Here is an 18,379-nt window from a genome sequence, read left to right as displayed (position 1 = left end):
CTCTAAGTTTTATAGTTTTATAACCTTACATTTATGTCATTAATCCATTTTCAGTATTTTTGTGTCTGGTGTTAGGAAGTGTTCTAATTTCATTCCTTTATATGTAGCTATCCAGTTTTCCCAGCACCACTTATTGAAGAGGTTGTCTTTTCTCAATTGTATACTCTTGCCTCCTTTATCAAAGATAAGGTGACCATATGTGCGTGGGTTTATCTCTGGGCTTTCTATCCTGTTCCATTGATCTATATTTCTCTTTTTCTGCCAGTACTATACTGTCTTGATTACTGTAGCTTTGTAGTATAATCTGAAGTCCGGGAGCCTGATTCCTCCAGCTCTGTTTTTCTTTCTCAAGATTGCTTTTGCTATTCAGGGTCTTTTGTGTTTCCATACAAATTTTGCAATTTTTTCTAGTTCTGTGAAAAATGCCATTGGTAGTTTGATAGGGATTGCACTGAATCTGTAAATAGGTTTGGGTAGTAGAGTCATTTTCACAATGTTAATTCTTCCAATCCAAGAACATAGTATATCTCTTCATCTGTTTGTATCATCTTTAATTTCTTTCATCAGTGTCTTATAGGCTTCTGCATACAGGTCTTTTCTCTCCTTAGGTAGGTTTATTTTTAGGTATTTTATTCTTTTTGTTGCAATGGTAAATGGGAGTTTTTCCTTAATTTCTCTTTCATTAGTGTATAGGAATGCAAGAAATTTCTGTGCATCCATTTTGTATCGTGCTACTCTACCAAATTCATTGATTAGCTCTAGTAGTTATCTGGTAGCATCTTTAGGATTCTCTATGTATAGTGTCATGTCATCTGCAAACAGTGACAATTACTTCTTTTCCAATTTGGATTCCTTTTATTTCTTTTTCTTCTCTGATTGCTGTGGCTAAAAATTCCAAAACTACGTTGAACGGTAGTGGTGAGAGTGGGCAGCCTTGTCTTGTTCCTGATCTTAGAGGAAATGGTTTCAATTTTTCACCATTGAGAACAATGTTGGCTGTGGGTTTGTCATATATGGCCTTTATTATGTTGAGGTTGGTTCTCTCTATGCCTATTTTCTGGAGAGTTTTTATCATAAATGGGTGTTGAATTTTGTTGAAAGCTTTTTCTGCATCTATTGAGATTATCATATAGTTTTTATCCTTCAGTTTGTTAATATGGTGTATCACATTGATTAATTTGCATATATTGAAGAATCCTTGCATTCCTGGGATAAACCCTACTTGATCATGGTGTATGATCCTTTTAATGTGCTGTTGGATTCTGTTTGCTAGTATTTTGTTGAGGATTTTTGCATCTATGTTCATCAGAGATATTGGCCAGTAGTTTTCTTTTTTTGTGACATCTTTGGTTTTGGTATCAGGGTGATGGTGGCTTTATAGAATGAGTTTGGGAGTGTTCCTCCCTCTGCTATATTTTGAAAGAGTTTGAGAAGGATAGGTGTTAGCTCTTCTCTAAATGATAGAATTTGCCTGTGAAGCCACATGGTCCTGGGCTTTTGTTTTTTGGAAGATTTTTAATCACAGTTTCAATTTCAGTGCTTGTGATTGGTCTGTTTATATTTTCTATTTCTTCCTGGTTCAGTCTCAGAAGGTTGTACTTTTCTAAGAATTTGTTTATTTCTTCCAAGTTATCCATTTTATTGGCATATAGTTGCTTGTAGTAATTTCTCATGATCTTTTGTATTTCTGCAGTGTCAGTTTTACTTCTCCTTTTTCATTTCTAATTCTGTTGATTTGAGTCTTCTCCCTTTTTTCTTGATAAGTCTGACCAGTGGTTGATCAATTTTGTTTATCTTCTCAAAGAACCAGCTTTTAGTTTTATCGATCTTTGCTATTGTTTCTTTCATTTCTTTTTCATTTATTTCTGTTTTGATCTTTATGATGTTTCCTTCTGCTAACTGGGGTTTTTTTGTTCTTTCTCTAATTGCTTTAGGTGTAAGGTTAGGTTGTTTATTTGAGATTTTTTTTTGTTTCTTGAGGTAGGATTGTATTGCTATGAACTTCCTTTTTAGAACTGCTTTTGCTGCATCCTGTAGGTTTTGGGTTGTCGTGTTTTCATTGTCATTTGTTTCTGGGTATTTTTTGATTTCCTCTTTGATTTCTTCAGTGATCTCTTGGTTATTTAGTAGCGTATTGTTTAGCCTCCATGTGTTTGTATTTTTTACAGTTTTCTTTCTGTAACTGATATTTAGCTTCATAGTGTTGTGTTCAGAAAAGATACTTGATACGATTTCAGTTTTCTTAAATTTACTAAGGCTTGATTTGTGACCCAAGATACGGTCTGTCCTGGAGAATGTTCCATGAACACTTGACAAGAAAGTGTATTCTGTTGTTTTTGGATGGAATGTCCTATAAATATCAATTAAGTCCATTTTATTTAATGTGTCCTTTAAAGCTTGTGTTTCCTTATTTATTTTCATTTTGGATGATCTGTCCACTGGTGAAAGTGGGGTGTTAATGTCCCTTAGTATTATTGTGTTGCTGTTGATTTCCCCTTTTATGGGTGTTACCATTTGCTTTATGTATTGAGATGCTCCTGTATTGGTTGCATAAATATTTACAATTGTTATGTTTTTTTCTTGGATTGATTCCTTGATCTTTATGTATTGTCCTTTGTCTCTTGCAGTAGTCTTTATTTTAGTGTCTATTTTGTCTGATATGAGAATTGCTATTCCAGCTTTCTTTTGATTTCCATTTGCATGGAATATCTTTTTCCATGCCCTCAATTTCATTCCTTATGCGTCCCTAGGTCTGATTTGGGTCTCTTGTAGACAGCGTATGTACAGGCCTTGTTTTTGTACCCATTCAGCCAGTCTGTGTCTTTTGGTTGGAGCATTTAATCCATTTACATTTAAGGTAGTTATTGATATGTATGTTCCTGTTACCGTTTTCTTAATTGTTTTGGGTTTGTTATTGTAGGTCTTTTCCTTCTCTTGTGTTTCCTGCCTAGAGAAGTTCCTTTAGCATTTGTTGTAAAGCTGGTTTGGTGCTGCTGAATTCTCTTAACTTTTGCTTGTCTGTAAAGGTTATAATTTCTCCATGGAATCTGAATGAGATCCTTGCTGGGTAGAGTAATCTTGGTTGTAGGTTTTTCCCTTTCAGCACTTTAAATATGTCCTGCCACTCCCTTCTGGCTTGCAGAGTTTCTGCGGAAAGATCAGTTGTTAACCTTTTGGGGATTCCCTTTTATGTTATTTGTTGCTTTTCCCTTGCTGCTTTCAATATTTTTTCTTTGTATTTAGTTTTTGATAGTTAGATTAATATGTGTCTTGGCGTGTTTCTCTTTGGGTTTATCCTGTATGGTGCTCTCTGTGCTTCCTGGACTTGATTGACTGTTTCCTTTCCCATGTTAGGGAAGTTTTCGACTATAATCTTTTCAAATATTTCCTCAGACCCTTTCTTCTTCTCTTCTTCTGGGATCTCTGTAATTTGAGTGTTGGTGCAGTTAATGTTGTCCCAGAGGTCTCTGAGACTCTCCTCCTTTCTGTTCATTCTTTTTTCTTTATTCTGCTCCCTGGCAGTTATTTCCACCATTTTATCTTCCAGCTCACTTATCCGTTCTTTTGCCTCAGTTATTCTTTTATTGATTCCTACTCGAGTATTTTTAATTTCAGTAATTGTGTTGTTCATCACTGTTTGTTTGCTCTTTAGTTCTTCTAGATCCTTGTTAAATGTTTCGTGTATTTTCTCCATTCTGTTTCCAATATTTTGGATCATCTTCACTATCATTACTCTGAATTCTTCTTCAGGTAGGTAGCCTATTTTGTCTTCATTTATTTGGTCTTGTAGGTTTTTACCTTGGTCCTTTCTCTGTAACTTTTTTTTTTTTTTTAAATGTGTGGTGCTGTAGTCCTGTCTTACTGGTTGTTTGGCTTGAGACATCCAGCACTGGAGTTTGCAGGCAGTTGGATAGAGCTGGGTCTTGGTGCTGAGATGAGGACCTCCAGGAGGCCTTTCTCCAATTGATATTCCCTGGCCTCTGAGGTTCTCTGTTAGTCCAGTGGTTTGGACTCGGAACTCCCACCACAGGAGCTCGGGCCCGACCTCTTACCTGGGAACCACGATCCCACAAGCTTCGTGGCATGGTTAAAAAAAAAAAAAAAAAAGAAAGAAAAAAAGCAGTACAATATCAAAGAATAAAAAGCAAAATAAAATTAGAAAGATAAAAAATATGTTAGGAAAAGTAAAACTATGATTGAAACAGCCAGTCGCTGGGGGTTCCTCCTGTGCCCTTAGGAGTCTGTGGTCCCCCACCAGTTCCTGGTAGGTGCCTTAGTTGTGAGGAGATGCAAATTCCGCGTCCTCCTATTACACCACCTTCCTGCTGCCTGGTTTTATATGACTCATGGGCTAAGAATGATGTTTACATTTTTAAATCATTGAAAAAAAATCAAAAGAAGAATACTTTGTGATGTGAAAATTTTATGAAATTCAAATGTGTTTTCATGTTAAATTTTGGGACACACTTAAGCCCGTTTATGTATTGTGTATGACTGCTTGCATGCTACAATGGCAAAATGAGTAGTTGTGACAACGACTGTATGTGGTATTTATTGCTTTGTAATGACTTTTGGTGCACTACAAATTGCAGTGAAATAGTTTTAACTTGATAGGCATATGTATAAGTATAGCATGATATTTACAAAAATATTTGTTACCAGTGCATACTTATCTTTTCAAACAAGAAAAGAGAAATGTGGATTTCAAATGTCACACTTTTAAGACACAGTGGAATGTGGGTTATTTTCCTTTAATGGCAAAGTGTTTTATTATGCACTTTTACCATATAGCTTTGCTAAAAAAGTGTAACATATGTGGACAATACCAGATTAAGTATGGGACATGATATTCCCAATTCACAGGAAAGCAATGGACAGAGAAATTAGAAAATTTAGAATGAAATATCTCATCGTGGCAGAATTTCTTAAAAATAAAAAAATGAAACCACGGTTTTTTACTTTGAAATATGGCTCAGAAGTAGAGATTAGTCATGGCTGAAATTCACAGCTTTCGCTCCTAATGTTGATTGGCAGGTGATGGTCTCCCTTCTCATGTGCATACAATGTGACTGATTTTGGCTCTTAGGCTTTTGGCTGTAATCCAGGCTGTTTTAACTTTTATCCAATTTTCTTTCTGTTTTCCATTCCCTGCTTTGTTGTATGGTTTCAGGGTGGGGTATCTGAATTAGTAATGGCAGGAGAGAATTAGATAAGGGTACATTTATTTGAATCTGACTAGACTTCATGCTCCTTACCTGTAGGATAATATCAGCTTCAGTTTAAATTTTTTTTATGTTATTTTATTTGCTTATAAAAATTTTCTCAGGTAATATTATTCTCTTTTGTTTTTTAAACAAATGAACTGAGGCAGAGAGGTAAAATTTCACCTAAATGTGGCTCTCCCGTGTGGAGAGAATAGACCAGCCTCAGATAGATGCCTTCAGGGGCAGCTAGTGTAAGGCTTAGGGAGTATCAAAGCTTGCCTTGCCTAAAAGCAGTAAAATTTAAACTTAAAAAATACTCCTTCCTGATCAGATGATACCAGACTGCCAGTTTTCTACCTTTGCCCTTATTCGGAATCTGATTAGTTACTTTTATTTGAGTTGGATATAATTAATTTATAATTAGTTAGACGTCATAGTTTTAAAAGCTTAACTATTTATGTAAACTTTTTCCTTTAGAGTGTTTCAGTAAGTGATATTGTAATATTTTAGTAAGAATTAAGCATCATTAGATGGTTTTTCAGAGACACTAGTCTGCCATCTTCTCGGTCTGCCAGCTTCCCAAATAAAGTCGTATTCCTTGCCTTAAAGAAAAAAAAAAAGAATTAAACATCATTAGAATGACTAATATTTTTACTAGTAAGAGAAAAAGTAAGAGAATTGCCTAGTCAAATTTGGTAAAGTGATTGAAATGCTGAAAAATGGTGATGAGCAAGTTCACAGAAGTCTGTTTAACTGATGGTATAGGTGCTTTCAGAATTTTACTAATTCTGTTCCAAACCCATATTATAATATACTTCTGAAATTTACCTACCTGTTCTTCCCACTTCTAAAAACACTCAAGTTTTTACATGTTCAGAATGGAATTAGGTGAATAGTTCTCAGTTGATGTGTCATAGCAGCATGTTACACTTGAGCACTTCACAGGTCTACTGCCAGATTCTGAACAGTGTGAAATTAATTTTTGTTACAATGGCCCATTTGATGTCTGTTTGATGTAACTGTTGAGTCCGGTGGGTCATTTAATGTGACATAAAACATGACACAATTTGCTTAATCCTTGCAGAATTACGTAATCTCTTAATCTCTTGATTACGTATCTTAGCGTGGACTTGTCGAGTCATAAGTTACACATGAGTTCAGCTTTACTAGATATTGCCAAACAGTTTCTTAATCCTTGCAGAAGCTTGGGAAAAGGCAATCTCATGCCAAAGAAAAGTTGTATGAAAACTTTGCCTTTTCAGTAGAGAGCATGGTCAAGGTAGTAAACAGATTTGCTGATACAGAGTAGTTTTGTGATGGGAGACTAAAATATTGGTTTATTTTTAATGATGTGTGCAATTTTTAAAGTAAATGTGCTATTGAAATATACATAAATGAAAGTATAAAAATCAAAAGCATATAGTTCAGTAAGTACACATAAACACATTTGTAAATCTAGCAACCAGAATGAGAAAGTACGTTATTAGCACCCTATAAGCCTGTACTCTTTGTGTCCCCTTCCCGTTACTACCTATGAACCTAACTTCTAACGCCGTGGGTTAATATGCCTGTGTTAAAATTTTATTTAAATAGGACTAAACAGTATGTACTAGTTTGTGACTGACTGCTTTTGCTCAACATTGTGAGATTATTCACATTGCTTATGATTGTAGTTTGTTCATTGTCTTCACAGCATTCATTGTATAAATATACTAAAATTTATTCATCCATTCAAATGTCAGTGGACATTTGAGTTTATAGTTTTTTACTATTATGAATATGTTCATTTAACATGTCTTTTGGGGAACATATGCACACATTCTGTTGATTACGTATCTTAGCGTGGACTTGTCGAGTCATAAGTTGCACATGAGTTCAGCTTTACTAGATATTGCCAAACAGTTTTCTTAAGTGGTTATATCAGTTTACACTTCTGCCAGTAGTGTTTGAGATTAATTGCTTTATATTCTTACTAAGACGTGACATTATCTGTCTTTGACATTTTAGCCATTCTGGTGGGTGTGTAGTATAGTAGGATAGCATTGCAGTTTAATTTGCACTTCCCTGATAAACTGTAAAATCGAGCATGCTTTTTTATGTTTATTGGCCTTTGGATATCTTTTATTGTGATATACCTGTTCAAGTTGTGCCCATACTTTTTTTCCTGTGGGTTGTCTGCCTTTTCCCAGATGCTTTTGTGGAATTCTTTATATATTCCAAGCATGAGTCCTTTGCCAGATATACATCCTATTCTGTGGCTTGCCTATTTAATTGTATTTTTAAAACTTGAATTTATTTTAGCTTTTGAATAAGTAGTACTTTCACATGGCTCAAACGTTTAAAAAGTGTACAGAGCTAAATAGTGAGAAGCCTTCTTTCCACTCCTTGTCCTCATCCAATTCCTATCTCCCCCAATATATAACACGTGGTAATAGTCTATTTGTCCTCCCAGTACATCCAGATGATTTTTGACAGGGGTGCCAAATCCATTTAGTGGGGGAAAGAATAGTTTCTTCAACAAATGATGTTGGAACAACTGGATTTTCCACATGCAAAAGAATGAAGTTGGACCCCTGCCTCCCACCATATTAAAAAAATGAACTCAAAATGGATCAACAACCTAAAAAAGCTAAACCCATAAAACTCTCAAAAGAAAACATAGAGATAAATCTTCATGACTTTGGATTTGGTAGTGGATTCTTAATATAACACCAAAAGCATGAGCAACAAAAGAAAAAGTTGATAAACTGGACTTAATCAAAATTAAAATTTTGTACATCAAATGACATTATCAAGAAGATGAAAAAACAATCTACAAGAATAGGAGACTCAGATAAGAATCTAGTACCTGGAATATATAAAGAATGCTTACAACATAATAATTTAGACAAAATTCAGTTAAATAATGAGCAAAAGATCTGAATAGACAATTCTCCAAAGAAGACATGTGGCCAATGAACACGTGAAAAGATGCTCAAGATCATTAGTCATTAGAGATGTAAATCAAAATCATGAGATACCATTTCACATCTACTAGGGTGTGTCTAATAAAGAAATCAAAGTGTTGGCAAGGATATGGAGAAATTAGAACTCTTGTACATTGCTGGTGGGAATGTGAGGTGGTGCTGCCACTGTGGAAAACTGTTTGGCAGTGATGGTTAGATGGTTATATAACTTTGTGAATGTAGTTCAATGCTGTAGAATTGGATACCTGAAAATGGTTAAAATGGCAAACTTTATGTATATGCATTTTTACCACATTAAAAAAGTACTTTAAAAAATGTTTGTTTTTCCTTCCAGAGATTTAAAAACTGTATAGACTCAATTCTCAGTATTTGTGAATTCTGTATTTTAGAATTTATCTACTCACTAAAATTTATTTGTAACCCCCAAATCAGTAATTGTGGCACTTTCTCATTTGTGACATGTGCAAAGTGGCAAAAAATTCCAGTTGTTCCATGCACGTGTTCCAAGCTTAGGGAGAACATGGTAATATTATGCCTTCTTTTCAGCTTTCATGCTGGAAACTCCGGTCCTTCTTGTGGTCTGTTTTGTGCCATGCTTTTCTCATTTTTGTGCTTTTTTGGTTGGTGATTTCACTGCTTAAAATGGCCCCCAAGCATAGAGGGGAGGTGCTCTTGAGGGTTTTTTGTTTTTGTTTTTTTTTTGCTGCACTCCACATCCCCAGCTTGTGGGATCTTAGTTCCCCGACCAGAGATTGAACCCGGGCCCTGATGGTGAAAGCACAGAGTCCTAACCACTTGACTGCCAGGGAATTCCCTCTCTAGAGTTCTTAAGAGCAAGAAGACTGTGTGCTTTATTGAGAAAATACATGTTAGATAAGCTTTTTTCAGAGATTTATAGTATTATTGGAGTTAAAGTGCTTTTGGCTTGAATTCAGTGTTAATGAACCAAGATTATATTGGGTTGGCCAAAAAGTTCCTTTGGTTTTAAAGTAAAAATAAAAGACACATTTGGGACTTCCCTGGTGGCGCAGTGGTTAAGACTCTGTGCTCCAAATGCAGGGGGCCGGGTTCAATCCCTGGTCAGGGAACTAGATCCCACATGCATGCTGCAACTAAGAGTTTGCATGCCACAACTAAGGAGCCTGTGAGCCACAACTAAGGAGCCCACCTGCTGCAACTAAGACCCGGCGCAGCCAAATAAATAAATAAATATATTTTTAAAAGGCACATTTTTCATTTTCCTCAAGAACTTTATTGAACAACATATTCATCATTTTGTTCCACTACCTTCTGCCATTTTTCAGGCAACTTCATAATTCTGTGTTCCCAAAACTTTTTTATCTTTTTGAGCCAGAAGCCTTTTATCTTCCAGATGCCTTTTACAGTCTTCCAGGGAATTGAAATTTTTTCCATTAAGAGAATTTTTAAAGACCGAAATAAATGGAAGTTCAAAGATGCAATGTCTGGTGAATATGGCAGATGAATCAGAACTTCCCAGCCAAGCTGTAACAGTTTTTGCCAGGTCATCAAAGAAACATGCGGTCTTGCGTCATCCTGATGGTAGATTATGCGTTTTCTGTTGACTAATTCCGGATGCTTTTCGTCGAGTGCTGCCTTCAGTTGGTTTAATTGGGAGCAGTACTTGTTGGAATTAATCGTTTGGTTTTCCGGAAGGAGCTCATAATAGAGGACTCTCTTCCAATCCCACCATATACACAACATCACCTTCTTTGGATGAAGACCGGCCTTTGGTGTGGTTTGTGGTGGTTCATTTCACTTGCCTCACGATCTCTTCCATTCCACATTATTGTGCAGTATCCACTTTTCATTGCCCATCACAATTTGTTTTAAAAATGGAAAGTTTTTGTTATGTTTCAGTAGAGAATTGCATGCAGAAATACAGTCATGAAGGTTTTTTTCACTAAACTTATGTGGAACCCAAACATCAAAGCGATTAACATAAGCAAGCTGGTGCAAATGATTTTCAGCACTTGATTTGGATATTTTGAGTATGTCGGCTGTCTCCCGCGTGGTATAACGTTGAGTTTCTCAGTGTATTGATTTGATCGCTATCAACTTCAACTGGTCTACCCGACCGTGGAGCATCATCCAGCGAGAAATCTCCAGCATGAAACTTCACAAACCACTTTTGACATATTCAGTCAGTCACAGCACCTTCTCTATACACTGCACAAATCTTTTTTTGCATTTCAGTTGCGTTTGTACCTTTCTTGAAATAATAAAGCATAATAGGCCAAAAATGTTGCTTTTTTTCTTCCATCTTCAATATTAAAATGGCTACAGAAAAATGCACCAATTTTGATAAGTTTTTAAAAAATGCATGCTGATATGACAGCTGTCACAATACAGTCTAACAAAACTGTTTCAAATGAAGTTAAAAACAACTAAGTACTACTAGAGCCATCATATGGAAAAAAACCGAACAAACATTTTGGCAGACCCAATATATTAACTAAAGTATATAAAACAGAAATACGCATAAAACAAGGTAGTGTATTGATTGGTTGATTTAAATTTTCTGACCAGAGTCTCGCAGGAACCTAACCCTGTGTTTCTCCTAGTGATGGTTCAGTATCCACTAATTCCTTTTTGTAGCAACTTTATAAAACATAACTATTGTGAATAATGAGACCTGACCCTATGTAAATACAAATAAAAATCACACTGCTGTGTTTAAAATGGATAACCAAAAAGGACCTACTGTATAGCACAGGAAACTTGCTCAATATTATGTGGCAGCCTGGATGGGAGGGGAGTTTGTGGGGGAATGGATACGTGTATATGTATGGTTGAGTCCCTTTGCTGTGCACCTGAAACTATCACAACATTGTTGATTGGCTATACTCCAATATAAAATAAAAAGTTAAAAAAAAAGAATAAAAAACAAAACCCAAAATCATTTTTCTGTTTTATGTAAATGGAAACATTAAAATTTTTCATTTACTTTTTAAAAAAGATTTATTTATTCGTTTTGGCTGGGACGGGTCTTAGCTGAGGCACGCGGGATCTTCGTTGCAGCATGTTTAGTTGTGGCATCCATGTGGGATCTCGTTCCCCGACCAGGGATCGAACCCAGGCCCACTGCATCAGGAGTGCGGAGTCTTAACCCACTGGACCACCAGGGAGGTACCCAATTTTTTCATTTAAAATTGTATCTTGGAGATATTTTAGTTTTTGTTCTGAAATCAATAGTATTTGCATGTAACCTGTTCTTCTATGTACTTTAAATCATCTCTAGATTACTTTTAACATCTAACACAATGTAAATGCTATGTAAATAGTTGCCAGCACGTGGCAAATTAAAGTTTTGCTTTTTGGAATTTTCTAGAAGTTTTTTCTTTTTGAATGTTTTTTATCCGTGGTTGGTTGAATCTGCAGATGAGGAACCCGCTGATTCATACATTTGAAGTGTACAGCTCAGTGGTTTTTAGTGTATTCACAGAGTTGTGAAACCATCACCTCAGTCAATTTTAGAACATTTTCATCACCCTAAAAAGAAACCCTGTACCCATTAATGGTCACTCCCCATTTACCCATAATACCCACTCCCAGATCTAGACAACCACTGATCTACTTTTTTGTGTCTATAGATTTGTCTGTTCTGCACATTTTATATAAATGGGATCATAGAGTATATAGTTTTGTGTGACTGGCTGCTGCTGCTTTTTTTGTTTTGTTGTTGTTTTTTTTTTAATTTGGCTGCATCCCTTGACTTACAGGATCTTAGTTCCACAACCAGGGATTGAACCCGGGGCCCTGGCAGTGAGAGTGCCAAGTCCTAACCACTGGACTGCCAGGGAATCCCTGTAACTTGCTTCTTTTATTTGGCACAAAGCTTTTAAGATTCATACATGCTGTAGCAGTGTTAGCACATTATTCTTTTTTTTTTTAATAGTCTCTAGTGCAACCATTGTTAATATATTTTTAGTGTTTTATTTTTTATTTGCTTCAGAGTTTTAAAAATTCTGTTTTTTAACTCAACTATACTTCAATAAAGTTTTTAAAAATTATGCTTTTAAAAAATTTTTGGTTTGTGACTATTGCATAATAGTAAATATTGTGTATATAATTTTATATCTTTTACCTCCACTTAGGATAATGACTTTTTCTTTCATGTTTACCAAGGTCTCTAGAATCATAATTTTAAAAAAACCTGCATAACTGCATAATATTTCGTGACATTCTGGCCTAGAGTATAATTTATTCAGTCATTTACCTATTGTTCCATACTCCCTACTGTTTTTTTTTTTACAATATTTTCTTTTCTTTTTTTTTTTAATATTTAAAAAAAAATATCTATCTGTCTATCTTATCTATCTAAGCTGGATCTTTTAGTTTTAGTTACGGCATGTGGGATCTCTAGTTGTGGCGTATTGTATCTAGTTCCCTGACCAGGGCCCCCTGCATTGGGAGCGCAGTGTCTTAGCCACTGGACCACCAGGGAAGTCCCACATTATTCTTTTTAGGCTTGAATAATACTCCATTTTATGGCTGTCCTATGTTTTGTTTATTTATCGGTTGATGGACATTTGAGTTCCTTCCCCTTTTTGGACTATTATGAATAATGTTGCTGTGAACATTTTTGTACAAGTTTTTGCATGAACATATGTTTTAACTTTTCCTTTTTTCTTAAAAAAATTTTTATTTATTTATTTGGTTGCCCCAGGTCTTAGTTGCAGCAGGCGGGCTCCTTAGTTGTGGCTCGCAGGCTCCTTAGTTGTAGCATGCAAACTCTTAGTTGCAGCATGCATGTGGGATCGAGTTCCCTGATCAGGGATTGAACCTGGGCCCTCTGCGTTGGGAGCTCGGAGTCCTGTCCACTGTGCTACCAGGGAAGTCCCTGTTTTAACTTTTCTTTCCTTCTTTCTTTCCTTTCCTTTCCTTTCCTTTCCTTCTTTCCTTTCTTTCTTGTTGGGTCTTCATTTCTGTGCGAGGGCTTTCTCTAGTTGCGGCAAGTGGGGGCCACTCTTCATCGCAGCGCGCGGGCCTCTCACTATCGCGGCCTCTCTTGTTGTGGAGCACAGGCTCCAGACGTGCAGGCTCAGTAATTGTGGCTCACGGGCCTAGTTGCTCCGCGGCATGTGGGATCTTCCCAGACCAGGGCTCGAACCCGTGTCCCCTGCATTGGCAGGCAGATTCTCAACCACTGCGCCACCAGGGAAGCTCTCTTTTTTTATTTTTAAATGTTAACAGATTTTTTTTTTTTTTTGGCTGCATTGGGTCTTTGTTGCTGTGGGTGAGCTTTCTCTAGTTACAGCGAGTGGGTGGCTACTCTTCATTGTGGTGTGCAGGCGGGGCTTCTCATCGAGGTGGCTTCTCTTGTTGTGGAGCACGGGCTCTAGGCGCTCGGGCTTCAGTAGTTTCGGCTTGTGGGCTCTAGAGCGCAGGCTCAGCAGTTGGCACACAGGCTTAGTTGCTCCTCGGCATGTGGGATCTTCCCGGACCAGGGATTGAACCTGTGTCCCCTTAATTGGCTGGTGGATTCTTAACCACTGTGCCACCAGGAAATTCCCAACTTTTCTTGTATATATATTTAGGAGTGGAATTTTGGGGTTATATTGTAACTCTATACTTAATCTTTTGAGGAACTGCCTGTTTTCCAAAGTGTCTAATATTTTGCAATATCCCATTAGCAATGTGTGAAGGATCCATTTTTTTCCCCGTAATCTTCCTAACAGTTGTTATTCTGTCTTTTTTATTAGAGGCATCCCAGTGGGTGTGAGGTGGTGTCTCATCGTGGTTTGATTTGCATTTTCCTGATGGCTAATGATGTTGAGCATCTTCTCAAGTGCTTACTGTATTAGTATATCTTTGAGGAAATGTCTGTTCCGACTTTTGCCCATTATTTAATTGGATTATTTGATGTTATTAGGTTGTCAGAGTTCTTTATATATTCTGGATAGTAAACCCTTATATCTGACTTGCATGTATCTTCTGTCTTTCACTTTTTCGATGATACCATTTGCCACACAATTTTTTTTTAACATCTTGCTATTTTTTAAAACTTTTTTATTGTGGAAAAAGATGTAACAAAATTTGCCACTTTATCCATTATTAAGCATACAACTCTTTGGCATTAATTGCATTCATAGTGTTGGCAGCACAAAAACTTTTGTGCTGAAGTCCAATTTAATATTTTTTTCCTGTGCTTTTGTGTTTGATGTCGTATCTAAAATACCATTTCCTAACCCAAGATCATGAAGATGTACACTTTTTTTTTTCTTTAAGAACTTTACAGTTTTATCTCTTACTTTTGGATCCATGATGCACTTGAATAATTTTTGTATGTAAAATTTGTGAGATAAAGATCCAGCTTCAGTTTTTTTTAATGTGCTTATTCATAGTCCCAGTACTATTTTTTTTTAAATTAGTTTATTTTTTGGCCACACCTCAAGGCTTGTGGGATCTCAGTTCCCCGACCAGGGATTGAACCTGGGCCACAGCAGTGAAAGCCAAGCATTCTAACCACTCGGCCATCAGGGAACACCTGTCCCAGTACCATTTATTGAAAGGGCTATTCTTTCCCTGTTGAATTGTCTTAGCACCCATAGAAGTAAATTTTTATTTCGGGACTCTCAATTCCATTGCATTCATCTACAGTTGGTCCTCCATATCTGCAGCTTTCACATCCATGGATTCAACCAACTGTAGGTAGAAAATATTTGGAAAAAATTTTTCAGAAAGTTGCAAAGAGCAAAATCACCCTGGCAACTAGTTACATAGCATTTACATTGTATTTACAGCTATTTACATAGCATTTACATTGTGTTAGGTATTATAAGAAATCAAAAGATGATTTAAAGTATATGGAAGGATGTGTGTAGGTTATATACAAATATCATTTCATTTTATAAAAGGAACTTGAGCATCTGCAGATTTTGGTATCCATGAGGGTCCTGGAACCAATCCCCCATGAATACTGGGGGATGACTGTGTGCATCCTTATGCCTGAACCAAATTGTGTTGCTCATTGTAGTTTTGTAGCAAAGATTTGTAAGTAAGATTTGAAATTGGTAGTAAGTCTCCATCTTTGTTCTTTTTCAAGATTATTTTAGCTGTTCTATTCTAGGTCCCTTGACTTTCCATATAAATTTGGAAAGTCAAAAATATTGGCCTGTTGATTTCTACAAAAAAGTCATCTGGGATTTTGATAGAAATTGTGTTGAATTTTTAAGCCAGTTTTGAGGAGTTTTGCCATCTTAATATTAAGTTTTTTGATTCATGAATCTGGGACATCTTTACATTTACAGGCATACCTTGCTTTGTTGTGCTTTGCAGATACTGCTTTTTTTACAGATTGAAGTTTTATGGTAACCCTGCATCAAACAAGTCAGTCAGCACCATTTTTCCAACAGCATTTGCACACTTCATGTATCTGTCATATTTTGGTAATTTTTGCAGTATTTCAAACCCTGCCTCAGCAAAAAGATTATGACTTGCTGAAGGCTCGGATGATGGTTAGCATTTTCAGCAGTAAAGTATTTTTAAATTAAGGTATGTGCATGTACATTTTTTTAAATACATAATGCTGTTGCACACTTAATAGACTACAGTATAGTATAAACATAACTTTTATATACACCTGGAAACCAAAAAATTTGTGTGACTTGCTTTATTGTGGTACTCACTTTATTGTGATGGTCTGGAACCAAACCCACAATATCTCGAGGTATGCCTGTATTTAGGTCTTCTGTAATTTCTTTCAACAATATGTTATAGTTTTCAGAATACAGGTTTTATGCTTTAAGAAATTTATTTCTAAGTACAGTTTACCCTTGAACATTATGGGGGTTGAGGTGCCAATCCTCTGAGCAGGCAAAAATCTGTGTATAACTTACAGTCGACCCTCTGTATAAGCAGTTTGTTTCCTCCATATCCACAGTTCTGCATCTGTAGATTCAACCAACCATGAATTGTGTGGTACTGTAGTATTTACTACTGAAAAAAAATCCATGGGCTTCCCTGGTGATGCAGTGGTTAAGAATCCGCCTGCCAATGCAGGGACACGGGTTCGAGCCCTGGTCCAGGAAGATCCCACATGCCATGGAGCAACTAAGCCCGTGCTCCACAACTACTCAGCCTGTGCTCTAGAGCCTGTGAGCCACAACTACAGAAGCCGCCGTGCCTAGAGCCCGTGCTCCGCAACAAGAGAAGCCATTGCAATGAGAAGCCCGCACACTGCAACGAAGAGTAGCCCCTGCTCGCCACAACTAGAGAAAAAGCCCATGTACAGCAACAAAGACCCAATGCAGCCAAAAATTTTTTTAAAAACAATTAAAAAAAAAAAGCCATGTATAAGTGCCGTTCAAACCCATGCAGTTCAGGGTCAACTGTTCTTTCTAATGCTCTTGCAAGTGAAACTGTCTTCTTGATTTCATTTTTTTTTTTGAATTGTCTGTTACTTCATATTCCTTATTCATTCACTGCATAAAAATATAATTGAGTTTTGTACATTGGTCTTTCATTCTTCAACAGATTCTGGGGATTAGGAAGTACTGTAATTAGTATAGCCATTATCTTTCTTATGGTTGCTGTTTGTATGATAGCTTTTCTTACCCTTCTACTTTGAGCCTACTTATGTATTTGAATCTAAATTGTGTCTTTTGTAAACAGTGTGTAGTTGGGTCTTATTTTTGTTTTTGTTTTTAATCCAGCCTAACAATCACTGTCTTTTGGTTGGATTGTTTAATCCATTTACACTTAATGTTACTGTTGATATACTTGGATTTATGCTTGCCATTTTGCTTTTTCTCATATCCTTTGTTCTTCCATTTTTCCATTTCTGCCTTTTGTGATACTAATCTCCCTCACCCCCAGGGCTGCCAACTGGTTTATTTGTTTAGTGACTCGTTTTAGTGAAGTCAACTTTATTTTCCACTACAGTGTGAAGCCTCTGCTATCTCTTGTCAGAGGGCTTAATCTTGGGCATGTGTAGTCACCCTGGGATATCATGATTTTAGGTGGACTCTTTATTTTCTTGATCTGTTAAGCTCTCTGTCTCTCTTGATATCATACCAAGCTGTTAGGCTCTGCTAATTGTGGTCTGGTTGCTCTGTTGTTTCTTTCTTTTTTTCCTTTAATAAATATATTTATTTGTTTATTTAATTTTGGCTGCGTTGGGTCTTTGTTGCTGCCTGCAGGCTTTCTCTAGTTGTGGCGAGGGGGGCTACTCTTCATTGCGGTGTGTGGGCTTCTCATTGTGGTGGGTTCTCTTATTGTGGAGCATAGGCTCTAGGTGCATGGGCTTCAGGAGTTGCAGCACGTGGGCTCAGTATTTGTGGCTCATGGGCTTAGTTGCTGCACGGCGTGTGGGATCTTTCTGGACCGTGGATCGAGGCCATGTCCCCTGAATTGGCAGGCAGATTCTTAGCCACTGCACCAACAGGGAAGTCCTCTGTTGTTTCTGACAGTGCCCTGGGACATAACTTTTTCCATAGTCTGTTACAATGAAATTCAGACCCATTTCCAAGGTAGTCTTTGAGATTGTCTTTAAGGTTTGTTACGACCCCAGGTGGGCTCCTTTTTAGGTTCCTTGGGTCCCTGATAAACAGTTGGCCTGTGGTTTAGCTTATTTTTCTCATGAACGTATCAGCTTCCTCTTATTTTTTTTTCATTTTTAAATGTATATTTTATTTCTACATCATTTTTTTTAACATCTTTATTGGAGTATAATTGCTTTACAATGGTGTGTTAGTTTCTGCTGTATAAGATAGTGAATCAGCTATATGTATACATATATCCCCATATCTCCTCCCTCTTGCATCTCCCTCCCACCCTCCCTATCCCACCCCTCTTGGTGGACACAAAGCACTGAGCTGATCTCCCTGTGCTATGCGGCTGCCTCCCACTAGCTGTCTGTTTTACACTTGGTAGTGTATATATGTCCATGCCACTCTCTCACTTCATCCCAGCTTCCCCTTCCCCCTCCCTGGTCCTCAAGTCCATTCTCTACGACTGTGTCTTTAATCCTGCCCTGTGCCTAGGTTCATGAGAACCTTTTTTTGTTTTTTAGATTCCGTATATATGTGTTAGCATACAGCATTTGTTTTTCTCTTTCTGACTTAGTTCACTCTGTATGACAGTCTCTAGGTCCATCCACCTCACTACAAATAACTCCATTTTGTTTCTTTTTATGGCTGAGTAATATTCCATTGTATATATGTGCCACATCTTCTTTATCCATTCATC

At 36.9% G+C, this 18,379-nt stretch overlaps 1 protein-coding gene and 1 non-coding gene across 4 annotated transcripts in view; one reads left to right on the top strand and one right to left on the bottom strand.

The window, feature by feature from the left end:
* The window catches only part of TRIM33 (tripartite motif containing 33), a 161,473-nt gene that overhangs the window by 13,659 nt on the left and 129,435 nt on the right, over positions 1 to 18,379 (top strand). The gene's annotated exons all lie outside the window — the stretch shown is intronic.
* On the bottom strand, positions 11,243 to 11,316 carry TRNAR-CCU (transfer RNA arginine (anticodon CCU)). Its single transcript has one exon. It is a non-coding gene; the product is annotated as a tRNA-Arg (tRNA).

Source organism: Balaenoptera acutorostrata, chromosome 1 (genome assembly GCF_949987535.1).
Source record: "Balaenoptera acutorostrata chromosome 1, mBalAcu1.1, whole genome shotgun sequence".
Lineage (NCBI taxonomy): Eukaryota > Metazoa > Chordata > Mammalia > Artiodactyla > Balaenopteridae > Balaenoptera > Balaenoptera acutorostrata.
Note: the sequence above shows the minus strand (reverse complement) of the source record. Positions and strands in the feature narration are given on the sequence as shown.